The sequence below is a fragment of the Neodiprion lecontei genome, chromosome 7 (genome assembly GCF_021901455.1).
Source record: "Neodiprion lecontei isolate iyNeoLeco1 chromosome 7, iyNeoLeco1.1, whole genome shotgun sequence".
In the NCBI taxonomy this organism is placed as follows: Eukaryota; Metazoa; Arthropoda; class Insecta; order Hymenoptera; family Diprionidae; genus Neodiprion; species Neodiprion lecontei.
Genome location: NC_060266.1, coordinates 3,394,085 through 3,411,951, shown reverse-complemented (window position 1 = coordinate 3,411,951; position 17,867 = coordinate 3,394,085). Strand labels below are relative to the sequence as shown.

At 40.9% G+C, this 17,867-nt stretch overlaps 1 long non-coding RNA gene across 1 annotated transcript in view; it reads left to right on the top strand.

The window, feature by feature from the left end:
* The window catches only part of LOC124295382, an 89,484-nt gene extending 75,611 nt beyond the window's left edge, over positions 1–13,873 (top strand). Inside the window, exon 4 of the long non-coding RNA XR_006905329.1 lies at positions 13,808–13,873. This is a non-coding gene — a long non-coding RNA (uncharacterized LOC124295382). The remainder of the gene's footprint in view (positions 1–13,807) is intronic.
* The last annotated feature ends 3,994 nt before the right edge of the window (positions 13,874–17,867 follow it).

Sequence of the window (17,867 nt, the reverse complement as noted above, 5' to 3'; positions counted from 1 at the left end):
CGATATTGGTGGAAAAATATATCCTACCTTGGAGAAATAAATTCATCCTTTCTATCCCTGCTTTGCTTATATTTTCTTCGAACACGTCTTTCATTTTTTAATAAGAAATTTTTCAGTAATAATTCTCCTTCTCTCTTTCATATTTCAGGCTCCACGCGATTGTTTTATTTCTTTTCATTATTTTCTTGATCTCTATTTTGTGTTGTCATCCTTATCAATCAACAATCTCATACCACTCTGTTAACTCTCTTAACCAACAATTAGCCGGTACTCATCGCAAACCTGAATTGCTGTATTTCTCCAAGCTAATTTCATCTCTTAATCTAGGTATCTATACATATTTATTTATTTTATCTTTAACTTGAATCCAATTTCTTGTATTTTAATCCTTGTATTTTTGTATTGCCAAAGATTTGCCCCATGGCGTAAGAAATTAAACCAAATCAAATCAAATCAATTGTAAATTGTACCATCTTTTTTCCACTTTCAATTATCACTCTTCAAGTGATTCATTAATTCATCGGTTTTTCATTACTTGCTTCTTCCATTACGCGAGTTGAACTCTTCCTCTCCCTCTTTTTAACCCCGGTTCTCCTTTTCATCTCATCGAAGAACCGCCAGACAGGTAAAACCCGTCGTATTACCTGCCGGGGTTTAATTCGCAACAGACGATTAAGAATACTGTGGGAAAGTTGCGAGAGGATACAACAACCTGCGTGAACTGTTCGCGATGTAATGCAGGTGCCGGATGTCCAGGATTATCCAAGATTCTCTGGAGATTCGTTACGATTCGAAAATTTTACCCATTTTCACGCTCTGTCCGGTCAGCTCACGGTCATCGCCGATTCAACTCTCAGCCCTGCGTTTTCTTCGACTCCCACGAAAAAAACCGAAGCAGGAAAGCTTTTTTCTTTCTCTCATAAAGTATCTTTTCACGTATGAAAAATAGAGAAGAGAGAACTCGCATGCTTGTAACTACGTCGCCAATGGATTGACCGAATCGTTTTCTTTTTTATCTTTCCCGGATAGAACGGAAGGAGCGAAAGAAGGAAAAGGGAGAGTCGGATCTATTTCTACAAAAATCTTACAGTTTGATTTTCAAATATTTTTACATGCAATACGTCAGAAAAAAAAAACAATATCTCAAGATAACAAAATTAACAGGAGAATAATTCACTAAAGAATTGTTAGAATAAAAATTATACATGCGATTTGTTATAAAATATGTTAAAGCGTGTAAAGCGACAATCAAAACGATATGTTATGACAAAATGAATGAAAGATTATTCCTAAAGTAGGGGAAATCCGGAATCGTTTTTATCGTGGGGAAAATCACTCGGTCCGTGTTTTCGGACCCTCGGCATCGGTTCTTCCCTCAAATTTTTATGTCTCGGTTTAAACGAGGGCGGTCTTGGCACCCTGGGTCTTGGTACTGGTTGTTTTTTTGGGGGCCGGGCTTTAGTTGGTTTTTTTCTTGCCCTGTCGCAAGTTTTTCTCCAATCCGAAACCGCGCTGGAATTACCATCGAATCTGAAGAAAAAAAAAACATTTTAAACGAATTTTTGTTCAAGTATGCAGAATGAAACAACAACGGAATCGAAGAAATATTACAACTGTAAGGTGCCGCGCGAAAAATTCGTGACAAATACTGACAAAAAATTGTCCTAAAACCTGGAGGAAGTAGGAATTAGTCGCTGCCAATTATTGCAATATTTTTTACTCACTTTTATGTCTATTTTTTTCATATCGTGGTCCAAATAATCATTGTTCATAAAAATCAGTACTGAAAACGAAACAGGGACGTCAAGGTAATGCGACACTCCTATTTTGGCAACAAAAACTGTTATCCAAATTTCTCCGAGACGATTAATCTTTCGGATAAAAGACGAGAACAGCCAACTGCGGAATTGTTAGGCGCAATTTGCTGTTGATTAATGAACGATTAATTAGACCACGAAACAAAAAAAAAAAAGCTAATGTATATAAAAGTCCGTAAGGTGTACGCATAAAAATAAATAATAAAGATTACAATAATTGGCAGCGATCTTTAAATATTTTCCTACCTCCACCAGATTTTACGACAATTTTTTTTTCCAGTATTCGTGATAAATTTTTTGAGTGGCACCTTAAAAAAAAATACATAGGTTAAAAAATGATCCACCCTAATCTGCATATAGTTTATGATTCGGAACCGATTTTAATAATTAAATGACCTGTATTTTTTCCTTCCAACTCTTTCCACTATTCCGTAATTTATTCCGTGGCGAATGGCAGCTGCGATTTGTTTCTTGCTTATGATGCGACCGTTCAGGTTATACGCGTGTCTGACACCTTTCGAAATTTCCCGCATTGACAGTCCCTGTTGACAGCCGGCCAGTTCTCGATCTTTAGACTTTAAATAATTATAGATCATCATCGACTTGACAGTCCGCGCTTTTTCGACCCCGTTCAATCGCTTCGATTTGATTTTAACCATGTCGATGATATCGAGAAATCTTACGGTAAAAGAATTTGAAAAAAACTGACAAAACTGAAGAGAAACGAGAGTCGAGAAAATATTGTAAAGTGAATTCAGGCACTAAATGAATAAAACTTCAACTTTTTTCTGTTCTTACATATTTTCTTTTGTCAAGTAATTTGTATTACCAAAATGTTATAGTAAAATTTTCTGAAGAGATAGTTTTTAATGAAATTTCATGGTCCCGTAGGAAGAGAACGGTAAATAATCATCACAAGTTTTTGTTCCAAATTTGGGGCTGTTCATTTTACTTTATTCATCGTCTATGCTTTCCGATGATGCAAAACGAAGTTAAATTTGTGAAATCGAAATTATTATCTCAATTCGTTGTTGTCCTAGTTTACTTTCCGTTTCTATGATAATCAACCCTAAAAATTTGTATGCCTCAGGGGGTGAGGGATTGAGGGGTTGAGTTTTAATTGGCAGGGGACAATTATCTCCTCCGTGACGTTAGACCGGGTCCCAGGCTCTGGGGGTGGATGGCACGGTGCTTTCCGTTCGGAATATTCCCGGGATTCTCGATTCTGCCTGCTTCCCGGTTTGTTTGCTGAGAGGGACGCGCACGCCAAGCGCCACGCTGGAGGGGTTTAGAAGCTGCGAAACGCGTCGCGACGCTCCGACTTCGCAGAAACGACGACGAGGACTCGATCTGCTCCGAGGCAGACCTGAATTTCCACCCCGTGTTTCGGATTCGATTCAGGTTCGGTTTGAACGAAAATTAGAATTTTCGGCCTACTTTCCATCCTCCGTCCGCTTTGAATTTCAGAGAACGAGAGCGCAGGAGAAAACTCTTTTCAAAGTGCGCGAAAGATCGAGGTGGAGAAAAAAATTTGTCCAATTACATTAGTACGAAGATGGAAATTCCTTGGGGAAAAACAAGAACATTTTTCAAATTCTAATCGCGGCTCTTTCGGGATTAATAAATCTGCGGACAAAGGGGTTGAAGCCTGACGCTCGGTCGGCGCTTCCTCCATTTGTCCGAAATATCTTTGGCAGGTCCTCCAGAAGATGAAGGGGGAACAAGTGGATCGAGGATTAAGTCGGGATGAAGACAATGGTGGATCGGGGGCAGCTTTGTTTCGGGCATATATATAGAATCGAACGCGAAAGAGGAGGAGTGGGTCTTCGGCGGTCCTTCCGTCAGTCAGTTTTGTGTATCAAGTGGTCCGGGCTCGACTGGCCCCCGCAAGACCGCGGCGAACGAGCGAACTAACCCAAGAGGCTCTTCGCATCGAGCCTGCCAGTCAAGTGCCTCGGGCAGCCCTCACATACATCTGGCTGTCTGATCGGCGTTTATTAAAAATCATACAAAACATCACGAGGGGATTAGGCGCCCGGTATTACGACCTCAGAAGCCTCATCGAGCAGAGGGGATCAAAGCGTTCGATAGACGCGGAGAGATAGTGGAATAGTTTACGGGTTGCCACTTACGCAAATACTCAAGTATTATTGCCGACCTCCCGAGACTTTTGAAAATCAAGTCATTTGTCCAGTTTTTCAAATTTATAATTGCTCTTCTGGTCACGTGGTACAGCTCAGATTGTAGCCGGCGTTGCGACGGTTCCAACGATACCCAACAAAGTACCATTCCGATTAATCGACTGAGAGACATCACGCGTTCAACCACGAGCGCGCATTTAACCTGCAATTCACGACTGCAGCGCGCTGTGCATTGCAGACTGCACTCTTGGCGCTCCGATGCGGAATATTACTAATATCTCGACTTCCACTCGTTGTAAATACATTGTGTTGGGTATCGTTGGATTCGTTTTGATCGTCGCTACAATTCTATGAGGTAGAAAATAATGAATTTTACTGTTTGTAGATCGCACTCTTGTGACTGCAAAGATTACGGCCCGGTGTTATAAGTATGTTTCAGGGTTGGATAAAATAACAGAGTAAAGATCGTTAGTAGAAATTGTACAGATCACAAACTCAGAGTCGCAAAGAAATTATATTTTGTTCTGAGATCATTCCACACTTTTTCCTATCTCATAGTCGTGTTTGTTTGACGTACTAACGATCACTCTTTCATTAATCTGACTGCGAAATTTCACTTTACAACAATTCAGCCACACAGAAATACACACAGTGGCAATAGAAACGAGCTGATTTGATAGCCAGCGTGGAGCAACGAGTTCCACGGGTCGGTCGCCATGAAAATCAACCACTGTAGGATAATTCGGAAACCGAAGTTCCCCGTCCCTAGGGAGAGACAGGAACGAGCGAGCGAGTGAAGAGGGAGAGAGAAAAGAAGAGGAGAAGGAGATAGGTGGACGGATAGAGGAAGGGACGACCGGCAAAGAGACGAGGGGAGGGAAGGGGGATTGACAAGATGGCGGCCATCCCGGGACTAAACTTCCTAGCATGCAGGCATCATCATCCCTTGCAAATAATTTCGAAAGAGAATTTTTATCTAGAGGAAAATTTCACTGGTGAATTCCCGTCCGATAGAACTTAGATAGTCTCTCCATTTTTCTCGTTTCTATCAAATGATTTAGAGTTAATTTCGACTTCGGTTAGGACACAAGACAAAAAAAAAAATGCAAAGTCTAGGTAATTATGCAGGAAAAAAAAAACGAAGTGCGGTCAATTGAAAAAATTTGTCGATTTGCCTCGTTCTTAGCCGATCACGGCATTGATTGCGGGAAATTTGAGGGGTGGAAGAGGTCGTCCAGAATTGATAAACCGAACGAAAAGTTAGAGAGCCAATCGAGGACCCTGCTAGCTGACTGATGCCTCGGGCTGGGGACGACCAACGACCCTACTAAACCTTCATCTAATACCCGCATAACTCGCGGCTATGCACGTGGCCTTTTATATCACTGGGGGAAAAAAAAGTGAGAGAGAGAGAGATCAAAATAAAAGAGCCGGAGATGATGAAGGACATAGAAAACGAAAAAAGGATGTATCATGTAGGTGCGTATGAATATATAGGCATCTGTAATTTATGCCCATGTGCGTAACACATTTATTATACCGTATTCCGGATTTTCTTTTTTTTTTACCACACTCGACTCCACGCTCTTAATGGACCGCTTAAAAAAGACACGCGTGACTTATTTCTAAATTACAGATTCTGATAGGCTTAAAGGATGTGAATTAAAAAGGATTTTTACGAATAGCGAATTCCAAAACGCAATTATAATTTTTATTCTTTTTAATTTCCGTTGGCATTTAAGAAGGCTCTCGTATTTTTATTTTCTCATTTTTTTTTTTTTTTTCTTCTCAATCTCTTCACAAAATTTCTCGAAAAGTAATCGTAAAGATTTATTTGTTATTTAATTGAAAATAGCTCCTTCTCTCCGAAATTGCAGTTGATTATTGTAGATAGAAATTTGTAGTTAGAAATTTTAAGAGAAAACAGTGCGCGTTACTTAATTCTTACAGCAATTCCAATCAGAATTTTACCTCCAAAATTAAATTCTTAATTCAAACGAAAAGGAACCTTGAATTTTTTCGTTGTTTTTTTTTCACACTAGCTTTAAAATTGTAAACTCATTGTTACGTATTCTTCGTTTTTGTACGACTATTGAAAAAATGTCAACTTCCTAGATCGCAGTTTTCTTCTGCCAAGAAAACGGAGTGGATTTTTTGTAATTCTTCGTCATTCTTCTTCTCCTAATTTCAGTTTTCATTGAATTCTTTGAACGAACTATTCCGCCTAGTGCATGAGCGATTGGCGACGATGCGTACACGCCGACCACTCATTGTCAGCTAGGCTGCAGGGCTCGGGGGTTGTGATCCTGGGTGCAAACAACCCCCGTAGCTTCAGACTGGTACCCGCAAACCTACCCGTCGACAATCCCTGTACCTACGTCAGAATCATAGCCGGGGGTTTTTCAAGTGGTGCTCACCCCGTGTCTTCGAAGTCTAACGGAGGCGCTTTGCTGCTGATCTTATCGTCGACGACAGAAAATTCTACACCTCGTGCTTCTTGTTTTCTACAATTTCAAGCTAACGAGAATATCCGCATATGTACGGTCTGTATTTAGGTGGTGAAGAATTTTTTTCGGATCGAACCCCAAATCAACTTCAAATAATTCAACCGAAATGAGTCTTACTCCAAACAAAAAATTTCTCTGTTCCACATTATTTATATTTTTTCTTCATGCTACACATTGATCAAGGCTGACATTTTCCAACCGTTTAAAACCTTTTTCTCCATCGAATCTGATAACTTGCATCAAATGAAATAATTATTTATACTTCAAATTTTCGTAATTTGTAAAGATTAGTTATCGGATTGTGTTTTAAAATTCATATCGAGATTTCACGTCAAAACTTCTAAAAGTATAATACCTGTTTTCGATCTTGACAATTCTTCCAATCTAACGTTTTAATAAACGCAGATGTTGCAAGCAGGTATTTTCTGTCATCATAACCATGAACTATGATGAAGCAATTCTTGTTCGACGAGATCTTATAAATATATTACCTTGAGCCAAAAAAAAACGAAGGCGATCGTCGTCATCACCATTAATATGATGCACAGATTGAGATCCCATACGAAGTGAGTAGGCTGCGCGCGGATCGATATGAGGAAATAAATTTTTCACATATCTCAGAATACAGGTACCAATAATATGTCTGTAGATGTCTCTCTCTCCCTCTCCCTCTCTCTCTCTCTCTCTCTCTCTCTCGCAATCAACTCACGATCATCATCACGTAGACATGAAATGCCCAATACCTTGGCAACCTGGGTAATATATTTGCCTTCTAGCCGAAGAAAGCTGGGTATTGATTTAAGGTGTCGAGAATCCATCGCGTCGCGAATACTAATTACTCGAACCTTATTACGCACGCGTCGATTAATGTGATATCCGGCATTATTCAACGAGGATGAAGTGAAAAAACAAAAGAAAAAAATCAAAAAAGAAAAAAAAAAAAAATAGCTATGAAAAATATAGAAAGACGGAAGAGAAATTGAAACGAGACGAAAAAGAATATTGCGCGAAATAAAAAATGGGTACAAAACGTACCGTTTTACCCAGTGGATGTCAATTAGCTCACACGGCGATCGTTTTATTAAATTTTCCTCTAAGCCCGGTTTCTCATGCGAGGACGAACAAATTCGCGAATTTGAGCACCGTGCGTGTCGTCGTTCCGAAGCACGCGGCGGGTCCTGAGGGAAGAGTTCGGTGTTTGAGAGCGGGGAGGGTTGGGGAGGGAGCGGGAACGCCGGATGGCGGATGGCGGATGGTGGCTCCAAGGGATTCAATATAATCGCGCAATAAAATTCACTTACAAGCCATGGGCCCCCGGCCCTCGGTTCCACTTCCCTCTCCTCTGTCTCTCTCTCTCTCTCTTCCCCCATTTTCGAACCATCCGACAAAGCTTTATCATCCCCTGCGCTCCGGGCGTTGCGGGGGCGACCGGTAAAGTATTATCAGACTTTCGAGCTCGGCTTCAAGGTTGTAAAGCAGTGGTGGTGGGGTGGTGAGGGAGGGAGGAAGGAGAGAAGGGAAATCGAGAGGGAATACAGGATCGCATGGGCGCGAAACGAAGCGATGTCCAAATCCCAGATTCTTCACTGGATACCGCCGATCTCCTCCAAAGCATAGACCAGGTCCTTGGCAACCGTTGGGATAATTCACGATCATTGAAATCCATTCGAGGTACACTCGGAAAAATTTCAATTGTTACAGTAACTAGAAAAATTCAGTTAAACATGTATCGTTAAAAAAACTGTTTGAATATTGTTAGCATTACGAAAAACGAGGTACGCCTAACCATTTTGCGCTATCGTCGATCCTTTTTTGGTTATTGCAACGCTAAATCAGTTTCTGAGGTTTACTCTACTTTTTTAGTTAAACAAGGCTTTAACGTCAATTTATTCTTGCACAAGCATTAAATTTTCGCAACGGTTGCAAGAAAATATAGCAACAGCAAGCGTAATGAGAAAGAATAGTAACGGATACTAGACTTTCTGGTAACAGCTAGAAAACTAATTTTCATTTTCTACATGGAACTATATTTTTCGATTGTGGTAAAAAATGAAAATAGTTAAAAGGACTGAACGGTAACCGGAACTAAAGCTTTCTCTCAGTGTACACACAGAACTCAACATGTTGAAAAAGTGTTGTGCAATTTCAAGCTGTGAAAGATTCGTACTCGTAACTGATTAATCATAATTTTTTACTGCTTCGGATAAATGATCAAGCCACCGTAAGCGTTCTACCAATAATTTAGGTACATCTATCGGCTGGTTATGTTTGATGCATCCTCTGTACTGTACCTAAACACACGGAGAGAATAAAAGAGTAGCTTCTGCTCAAAACTGCTGAATAAGAGGAATACATTAGGTTTTTTTGATAAAATATGTACTTCGTAAAATGCAGAATCTACTCTAGAAACAGTAAAAATCACTGCGTGAAGAGTCAAATTTTTACTACAGTGAAACTTTCCAATAACAGACATTTCCGGGACCAAAAATATTGTCCGTTATTGCGGAGTGTCTGCTTATCCAAAACAATATTAACGTGTAAACTATGCTTCTAGAGATTTTTAGACTGTCCGTTGTAAAAAGGAATCCGTTGTTGAAAGGTGTTCGTTGAGAGAAGTTTCACTGTACATTTATAATAGAAAATATATTTAACATTGGGTATATTTTACTAAAAACTTTGACGTATCTTTGTTTTCCCGCATTGTTGAGTAAAATCTGCTCTTTATCTTCTCTCCGTGTACAGTTGAAGAAACCTTTTCAAGCCACTATCGTGACACGGTGATCGACGTCAGAAATCACGACGGGATCATTGCGGTGATTTTTTTTATTATTAGCAGCGTTAATTTCGACGTCCGGCTGATTTTCCGCGGTTGGGCAAAACACGAGTTAAGGGGGGGGGGGGGGGGGGGCAAGGGGGGTTGTTTTGGGGGAGGTGAATCAAGGATACAACGAGCGAAAGGGAGGGCAATGAATATAACGCGGTGTTTGCATAGGTCCGGAGGTGCAATGGATGGGGACGAGGTCTGTAGCGCGGAAAGGTGGAGATGGCGCAAAGGGATATACGTACAGCGGCAGACTGCAGCAGGGGTGAGAGAGGAGAGGAGAAAAACGGAAAGAGAAGGAGAAAACGATGGATTTTGTGTACACTCAGCTGCCTGCCTGTTCCTCCGGCTGGTTCCGCACTCGGCTATCTGCCTGCCTACCTTATAGGTAAAAGGATCAGGGCTGCGCGACTAGGAACACTAAAAGATCCGAACTTTGCCACTTTAACACTCCGAGTTGGCCAACTTACACGAATTCGTCATCCAATCTGACTATCTAGCTAAATTCGTCGATTTATTATTCTTAATTAATTTTGTAATCATCGAATTGCTAAATATTGTCTTAATCTAATTATCGGAATGTCAAAAAAAAATCTCAGAATAAGTAGGTACCGAAATCGTTTGGGATGCAGATTTCTATTTTATTTATTTTTATTTTTTTTTCTGTATACCTTATCCAAAGATGTATGTAACAAAAAAAACAGCCATGGTTCGACTGCACTCATGAACTGCAGAAATTTTTCATGAGAATCATTTCGGATCAGTTGGATAGGAGAAGGTAACGGTTGGAGGTGGGTTGGTACTTTGGTTTTTGTTCTCTCTGGTAAACGGCGATGACGAGGGAGGAATTGATGAGTGATGTGAACGGGGGTGGAAAGATGGAAAGGGGAAACGGGCTGAGGATCAAACCGGGACAAGATGACGGCACAGCCCGGAGAGTATCCCGTGGGATTCTCTCTGGGGGTATAACTGAGAGTGAAAATCGAGGGAGCAGAACCGCGGAGATGCGAGCGAGCGAACGAACGCTTCGCCGAGCAGAAATACCCACTCGATATTGTCCCGACGTACTCCTGAGGGAACGGAATCCAGGCGAATCCACGCTGTTGAACGAAAACGGCGAGTAAAAAAAAGAAAACTGAACGAAAAGAAGAAGAGCGAGGAAATAGAAACGATCGAATAATCAGAGCACGAATTTAAGAAACGAGGCTGAGCTTAGAAGTAATCGGACTACAAACTTTCGCAACTCTTTTTCCATAACCATCATGAGGGATTTTTCTTTCAACATTTGGGAACAACTCGGTTCTGAATGAAGGAAATGAGGGAAGATGAAATACCGTGAGTGTCATGCTTTTTTCATGTCTAATGAAGAGCTCTGGAGTAAAATATCGACCAGTTCCATTGAGAACGGAAGGTTGGATAGTTTTTCAGTCGCAAGTTCAGTCGTAGAATTTTCTTCTATCTAAAATAGAGTCGAGATTGAATTCATCGTAATCATTATATGTGTACGTAAGAGATGAATAAATTGGGTATAGATAAGTGCGACGCATTAATGGGTGAGTATATTGTTAGGCAAGACGAGGTATCTTAAATCTGTGCAATCAGCTTTCGAAAAATTTGACTCTTGGTTATGTCGATATCGTGCAAAAGTTCCCACAATCATTTTTCAGTCAACCATAATAAATTCGTGTCGCGTACGAGTCAGAGCCTATTAATGGTTACCGGCAAACGAATGTTTTACCGCACGATGCGCAGATCATCGTGATGTCAGTTTCTGCGGGAAGCTGAGATTGAATACTAGGCGATAATTTCTTAACTGGTTCTATTCTCTTACCCAGAATCATGACTTCCATAATTATCAGCAAAAGATCTCATCAGTAAAAATTCCCACGTACCAACTCACCATCGATTGCCAACGATCATTTCGAAATGGAGTACACCGACATTTCACCGATGATCGTCCTTCCACCAGTCAGTCCTTGACGGACTTCTGCATGTGTGGCAAAGATGCAAACATATTGTACGGATGCGATGATATCACACTATGGACAGAAGGAGTAGATCCATTGACCGTAATCCACAAGTAGGTATCGCAACCGGGACCTGGATGTGGATGGACCCTAGCAGTCCGTCCCGATTGGTCCTCATCCAGGCCCCGCCTCCCGCAGCTGTCAAACCCTGCCTGCCCGTCGACCTTATACCCAAGAACTGGAACGAGCCCTCCACCGAATCCCGTTCCAACTCGACTCTGACACCATCGCCACGATCCCCCCTGTTCCCAGGTAACCAGACTCCTCTTACCGCTGGCTGCACGCGTTATTGCGTCGATGTTACCGGAGGATCTTGGATGATTGATCATTTTCTTCTTTCTCTTCCGACCATTGGATCCATTGGCGTCATTGACTCTGGAATGATACTGCAGAGCCTGAAAGAAGTTTCAAGAAACTAGTTCGGTTCTTGAACCTTTTCTTTGACACACTTCCTTAAATTCGTGGTAGAGGAATTGTATGAGAACGCACTTGAAGGCTCGCAATCGTGATCCAAGTCAGTAAACGTATCTAATTCCGGACATGAAAAGCGTTTCCAAATGCGACAAGTAAAGTCCAAGCCACTTGATCCAAAAAACCGGTGACTAACACTACACGTTGTTTTATGTGAGCAAAGGGGGTCTCTCTCATAATAGCGTTACCTGTGAGCTGCGCTCTGCAGATAATAGACTAGGCATCGGTGTGTACATGAGAAGGGATGGCAAAAGAGGAAAGAGGAGGAAGTGGAAAAAGAATAACTTCTTTTTTTCTCAAAAAGGAGAAGACGAAAAGAGAGAAAGAAGGAGAGAGTGCGATAGAGGAAATGTACAGCAGGGATGACTGGTGCCGAGGCGGAGTGAGACGCTATTGTGAATGTTGGCTCAGAGTATATTTGTCTACCGACAGAAGAGCGCGGGGTGAGCGACGGGGGTGCAACGGGGGTGGTGCCGGCGGCAGGGGAGCAAAGAGGGAACATCGCAAGTGAGGAAAGGGAGGAGAGGTTCAAATATTGTGTCGGCACATTCAGTACCGTGATCCTCGACAATCATAGATATATTATCCCAACGTCAGAGAGCTAGAACGGTGCCACCACGCAAACAAGGCTTAAATTGTGTGTTTCGCGCATACCTACCTTGCCACCCCGAGAATCACTCGCGCGCGCGCCGATCGCGACATTATACCTACTCACTAGTTCACCTTCATAGGTAGGGTAGCTATATGTAGACTAGGGTGCACCACAAAACAAGAGAACATTTTATTATTTTTTTTTTTTTTTACTTATAAATACTTCAAAATGCAATTTGCAGCGAACAGCTCATTAGAAAACGACTTGCGAGGATTCTTTCAATTCGTCTTAACGTCAGGAACAAAATGCAAAGGTTAAAACTCGTGTTTCTTACAAAGACGACATCAAATAGTATTTGTAGTCTTCTCGCAAGATCTGGTCCTTCATTTTTATCCCCACTGACTCCGCAATCGCCGCACAGTTTTATTCCATATGGTTATCTAAATTTTCTATACTTGGTAACAGCGATACTAACACATAAATACGAGAAATGATATACACAGAAAAACCGAAAGAAAATAACACGGCGTATATATGTGTAGCGGAATTGAAATTAAACTTCCATAAAAAATCTGGGAGACGAATCGGGGCTGCCAACATCTCTGGCAGCTTGTGTTTCTTTTCGAATAAGTTTTCCACCCCCTGACCCTGCTCCTTGATGGTTCTAATTATTAGTTTCGTAACTTCTAACTTTCCGGAATTAATAAAACTTGCGAACGTCGTCCTCCCCGACCCAATCCCTTCCGGTACATTCGTACTCTCTCGGTTGTACCAATAGCCGGATTTTTACCCCGAAGGAAAATGAGAAGATGAAAAAGGAATAACAATGTAGAACAATTATCGTAAGCGGCACTCAATAGCGGTTGTTGCCCGTACAATGGACCTGTACCGTGAATCGTTGCAAGCTTTTCCTGCGCCGCGGTTTGATGTAAAACCACAGCTTGGTATGACACAAAATAACCTTTCAGTGCCCTTAAGCGGTACTGCAGGACACACTCCTCCTGTTCCTTTCATACGAATATATATATATACGTATAAAAGTGTGAAGCGGAAGTGTCCCCACGTGGCCACTCGAGGACCCTTGCTGTCAGAACTGTGCCTGGCCTGTGACGCGAGCTGGAGATACATCTATTCATTCATATTTCAACACGCAAACAAACACGACTAGATCCGCGCGATGCGAAAAAATGACAATATCTGTTTAAGGGATGTTTCGAGACTCCGAAATACATTCGACATAGCTTTATGTATTTATACAATTTCACAGTTGCGTTCAGTTTATTCATATTTTATTGCGATGACATTTGCTTACAAATTTGTCGAACGAAATTTTGCACAAAAAAAAATCTTGATAATATTCTGATTATTGACAGCAGCTTTTCCATCTTGATTCCTGCTGATGACACTCATATGATCTCTGTCTGATTTCAGGTAGACGAAACTCATCAGATGCTGAACCATGCTACATAAGACGATTGAACTCCAATACCAAGAGATTTAAAAAAATTTAAACATCTTTACATTATATGTATATGTTATTGTCATTTTTTATTGTTCATGTATGACTACGAAATAAATTTGTTATATGACTGATGAATTCGAGAGAGAGAAAATGTGTACAATGTGGATTAAGATATTTGTATAGAATTACTTTAGCAACGAAATAAGCTATGAGGAATTAAAATCAATTAGGTTATGAATACACTTTTGACATTTGAAATTAGCTCGTAAGGTATTGTGATCCCTTGAATGTTTGTTAATTACACAAAAGGTTTTTCGGCTTATAATAAGGTGATGAACTTGTACAACTTTTCCTGCATTGAGAAAATATACTGTATCAAATAGATATTAAGCTTAATTATTATAGTGTTATCATTTGTCGATTCACCTGTAACGTCGCAATGTGGAATAATTAGCCAACTCTAGTCCTTGGATAAAATTTACCAAACTTACGCAAAACTTCACTTTTTGTATGTAACATGAAGACTTTGCATAAATTATGTTAAGAAAAAGATTTAGTATAATAAAATAGATTCTAGAATATTTTAGATACGAATAATTTTATTGTAATATGACTTTTTTAGTTTTTCCTAAAATACAGTTCTTATAAACAAAAATGAGGTTACGTATAGTGTTACAGTAAATTTAATGTTTATCGTTTTGAAGCACCTATTTTGATTCGAAGTGTTTTTGTATTTACCGTAACTAATTAAGTGGTATTCATAGTAGATAACAAAATTTTACTGGTAGTAGCCGTAACCCAAAAACTAGCTCTGATAGAATAAAAGTAAATATGTTTTTAGAATGAGGGTAGATACGTATTTAAAAATTAGTAAGTACTTTTCTTGTTAAGAATTCTTGATTGACCACTGTTATCATTTCCTCGACCTCATGCTCTGCTGCAAAGCACAAGTGCAACTGTATTTCGGCTGCACAAGGGTGCCGGGCGTGGAACGGGGGGTGTAAAATTGTTATTCAAATCCGTGGACAAATTCGGTACAAACCGAGCAATATGTAGCGCTAACTGTGGGTAGTTCGCCCCTCGAATAACCGGCGCATAAAGCGGCCCTCCACAATGGGAGCGTCTGGGCTCGCGTTTAGCGCAGCCACCCCAGCTTGATCGGGGCCCTGGGGTGTGGGGGTGATAAGCTCGCCTGTCGCTCAGACTTACCCCTGATTTCCACGCATTATTTCACGACGCTACATGCGCACATACGCGCGTTCGCCGGTTTTCGGTGAGGGGCTTTCTGCACGCACGCGAGGGAATCGCCCCGCGCCACCAAGATTCTACCCTCGGGGTTAAAGCGACGAATTGTTTTGGGATACGCTGATTGTTGGGGCGTGTTGTTTGGGGTCAGGGCGGGTTGAGTCCTCGCCCATAAATTCATCTCGGTTGGTGCCCGTCTCGACATCGAATAAAGATCGGCCTGATGATGTGTTGGTAGATATCGGTACGAGAATTAATTATCGGGATCATTTTTTAACACACCATTAATACGATCGAGTTTCATCGACGTGGAAAAGTGAACGATGCGTTTGAGCGACGAATTTGCGAAATAAGGTTTTGGATTTCGCTGCTTTCCTCAACGAGAATCTTCTACTCTGGATATCGATTCGTAGCACAAAATTCCCGTTGATCGGTACGATTGATATGTACGATAAGTGGTTGACATTGTGAGACCACTGGAAACTGGCAACAAAATATAAAAACAAATTTTTATCTCATAATTGATTTTATAATCCATTATAGACTAAAGGCTGACGCCGACTAGACCGCGGCGGACGGCGGCGAAATTTTCGCTCATACAGTTATCCATATAGGTGTTCACACTAGACGGCGGCGGACCGCGGCAATTTTTCGCGAGTTCCAGGTTGGGGATATTTCGGCGGTGCGCCGCGCATCGCCGCGCATCGCCGTCGTCTAGTGTGAACACCCGACCGATGCCGAAATTCATCCCAAGTATAAAAATAGGGAAACCTGCGTTACTTTGATGTGAATGGTTATGGTTTACAAGGATTCTTTTCATTCTCTCCGCTGTTCTTGCGAAAAATAAATGTATTCATTTTTACATCTTAAATAAATCCTACGGATATTAAATAAATGTTACGCAAGTAATTACTTCATTTTTAAAGAAATTTAAGTAAATGTGAGTTTTAGAACAACAAGTTATGATCAACGGATTATTTTATGTAAAAAATTTATTTTTTTCTCATTGTTCGGGTATGATGCTGATTTCATGAAGACTGTTTTTTATTTTGCGTATTAATTTTTATGCATAAGAAATGAGAGAGTATATTTTGAGCTAAAATTTATTTCATTTTTACTATACATATATTATATGTATAATAGGGTGTTTCAAAATAAAAAAATTTACGATTTTCCAACGAGCCACACCCGAAATAGTTTAGGTAGAAACAAAAATTCTGGCGAAAGATGAGCATTGTCGGTTGATTTTTAATCCTTTTTTCCTTTTTATCGAATTTATGATGGACAATTGTTAGTAATTTTTTTTCGTGTTAAACACTTCTTCATCTGAGCTATCCATAATGAGTAATCAAGAAGTAGTGGCAAATATGCATGATTATTTATTGTGTGCCCATGACGACTGAGACAAATCGTGGTCATCAGATAATTGATAAATATCTCTTTTTCGTAGAAACAGTATCGGCGGGTGGTCACGCGACTATAGTGGGCGCATCTCACGGTAACTGCGCCGCGGTCCGCCGCGGTCCGCCGCGGTGCAGTGGGTGTCAGCCTTAACATTTGAAATGTCCTACCATTTCCGAACACCTCCAACCATCCTATTTACCTATATTACTAGATTAGCTATTATATGAAAAGAGAAGAATTATTCACTTCGAAATGGGATTCTATTCGACGCGCGCTCGATGTATTCCATAACATTAGTATTCATAATTATTTCAACAACTTTTCATTTGCTCTCTCGATCTTGAATTTTCGTAGGCATATAACCAAAACGCTGTTCTAGCTAGTCGAGAGTGAAGTATCTACGTTGGGTAGAGAAGCAAAATTGTTTTTCGAAAAGTATTCGGATGGAAAAAAATTCAGAGTAACTGTAATACATCACGGATGCGCTAATTTTGAACGAGATGAAATGGATGCTTCGTATATGAGATAGTATTTAACGCTGCGTAGTGATTTAAAGACCTACAAAGGTGATAGGAAGAGAAAGAACGAAGCTTCTTAACACTTCGAGTGTATTTTAACACACATTTGAAAGATACGAGCAAAATTTTTCATCATCCAACTGTCGCAGAACGGCAGCGTTATCGGCTGACCCGTTAAGTAAAGGATATATCTTCAGTCAACGGCTGACAATCGAAGGGCCTGGCCGCTTGAGTCTGGAATCGGCAGGACAGATAAGGTGTGTATTTCTTGTATGAAATGTGAACACTAGAATCATTATACATCATATCATATCATCATACATCATACATCATCATACCTAGTATTACAGTTCGAAACCAAAGTTTGAATTTTCGGATGTTCGGAAAGTAACGTCACCAATCTAAAATCGGCTAGCCGAGTTCCCTCAGTCTGGTAACAACCGCGCAGTAGAGCGGACGGTTGAGAGTCGCGCTCCGCAAACTTCGAGTACCGGGTTCTCAACCTCCCGGATCCCGCGCTTCGGGTCCGCTACGTGTTTCGAGTACCGGATTCTCAACCTCCCGGATCCCGCGCTTCGGGTCCGCTACGTATTTCGAGTACCGGGTTCTCAACCTCCCGGATCCCGCGCTTCGGGTTTGCTACGCGGTGAAACTCGACTTCCAGGATAAGCGCTCCGTGGTTCCTGGTTCATGTTTACAATAAATTATTTCAATTCGTTTTTCGCGCAAGCTGAAATTCAGTAGCTGTCAGTCCGCTAATAAAATTTCTCGACTTCCAGGATAAGCGCTCCGTGGTTCCTGGTTCACGTTTACAATAAATTATTTCAATTCGTTTTCCGCGCACGCCCAAATTCAGTAGCTG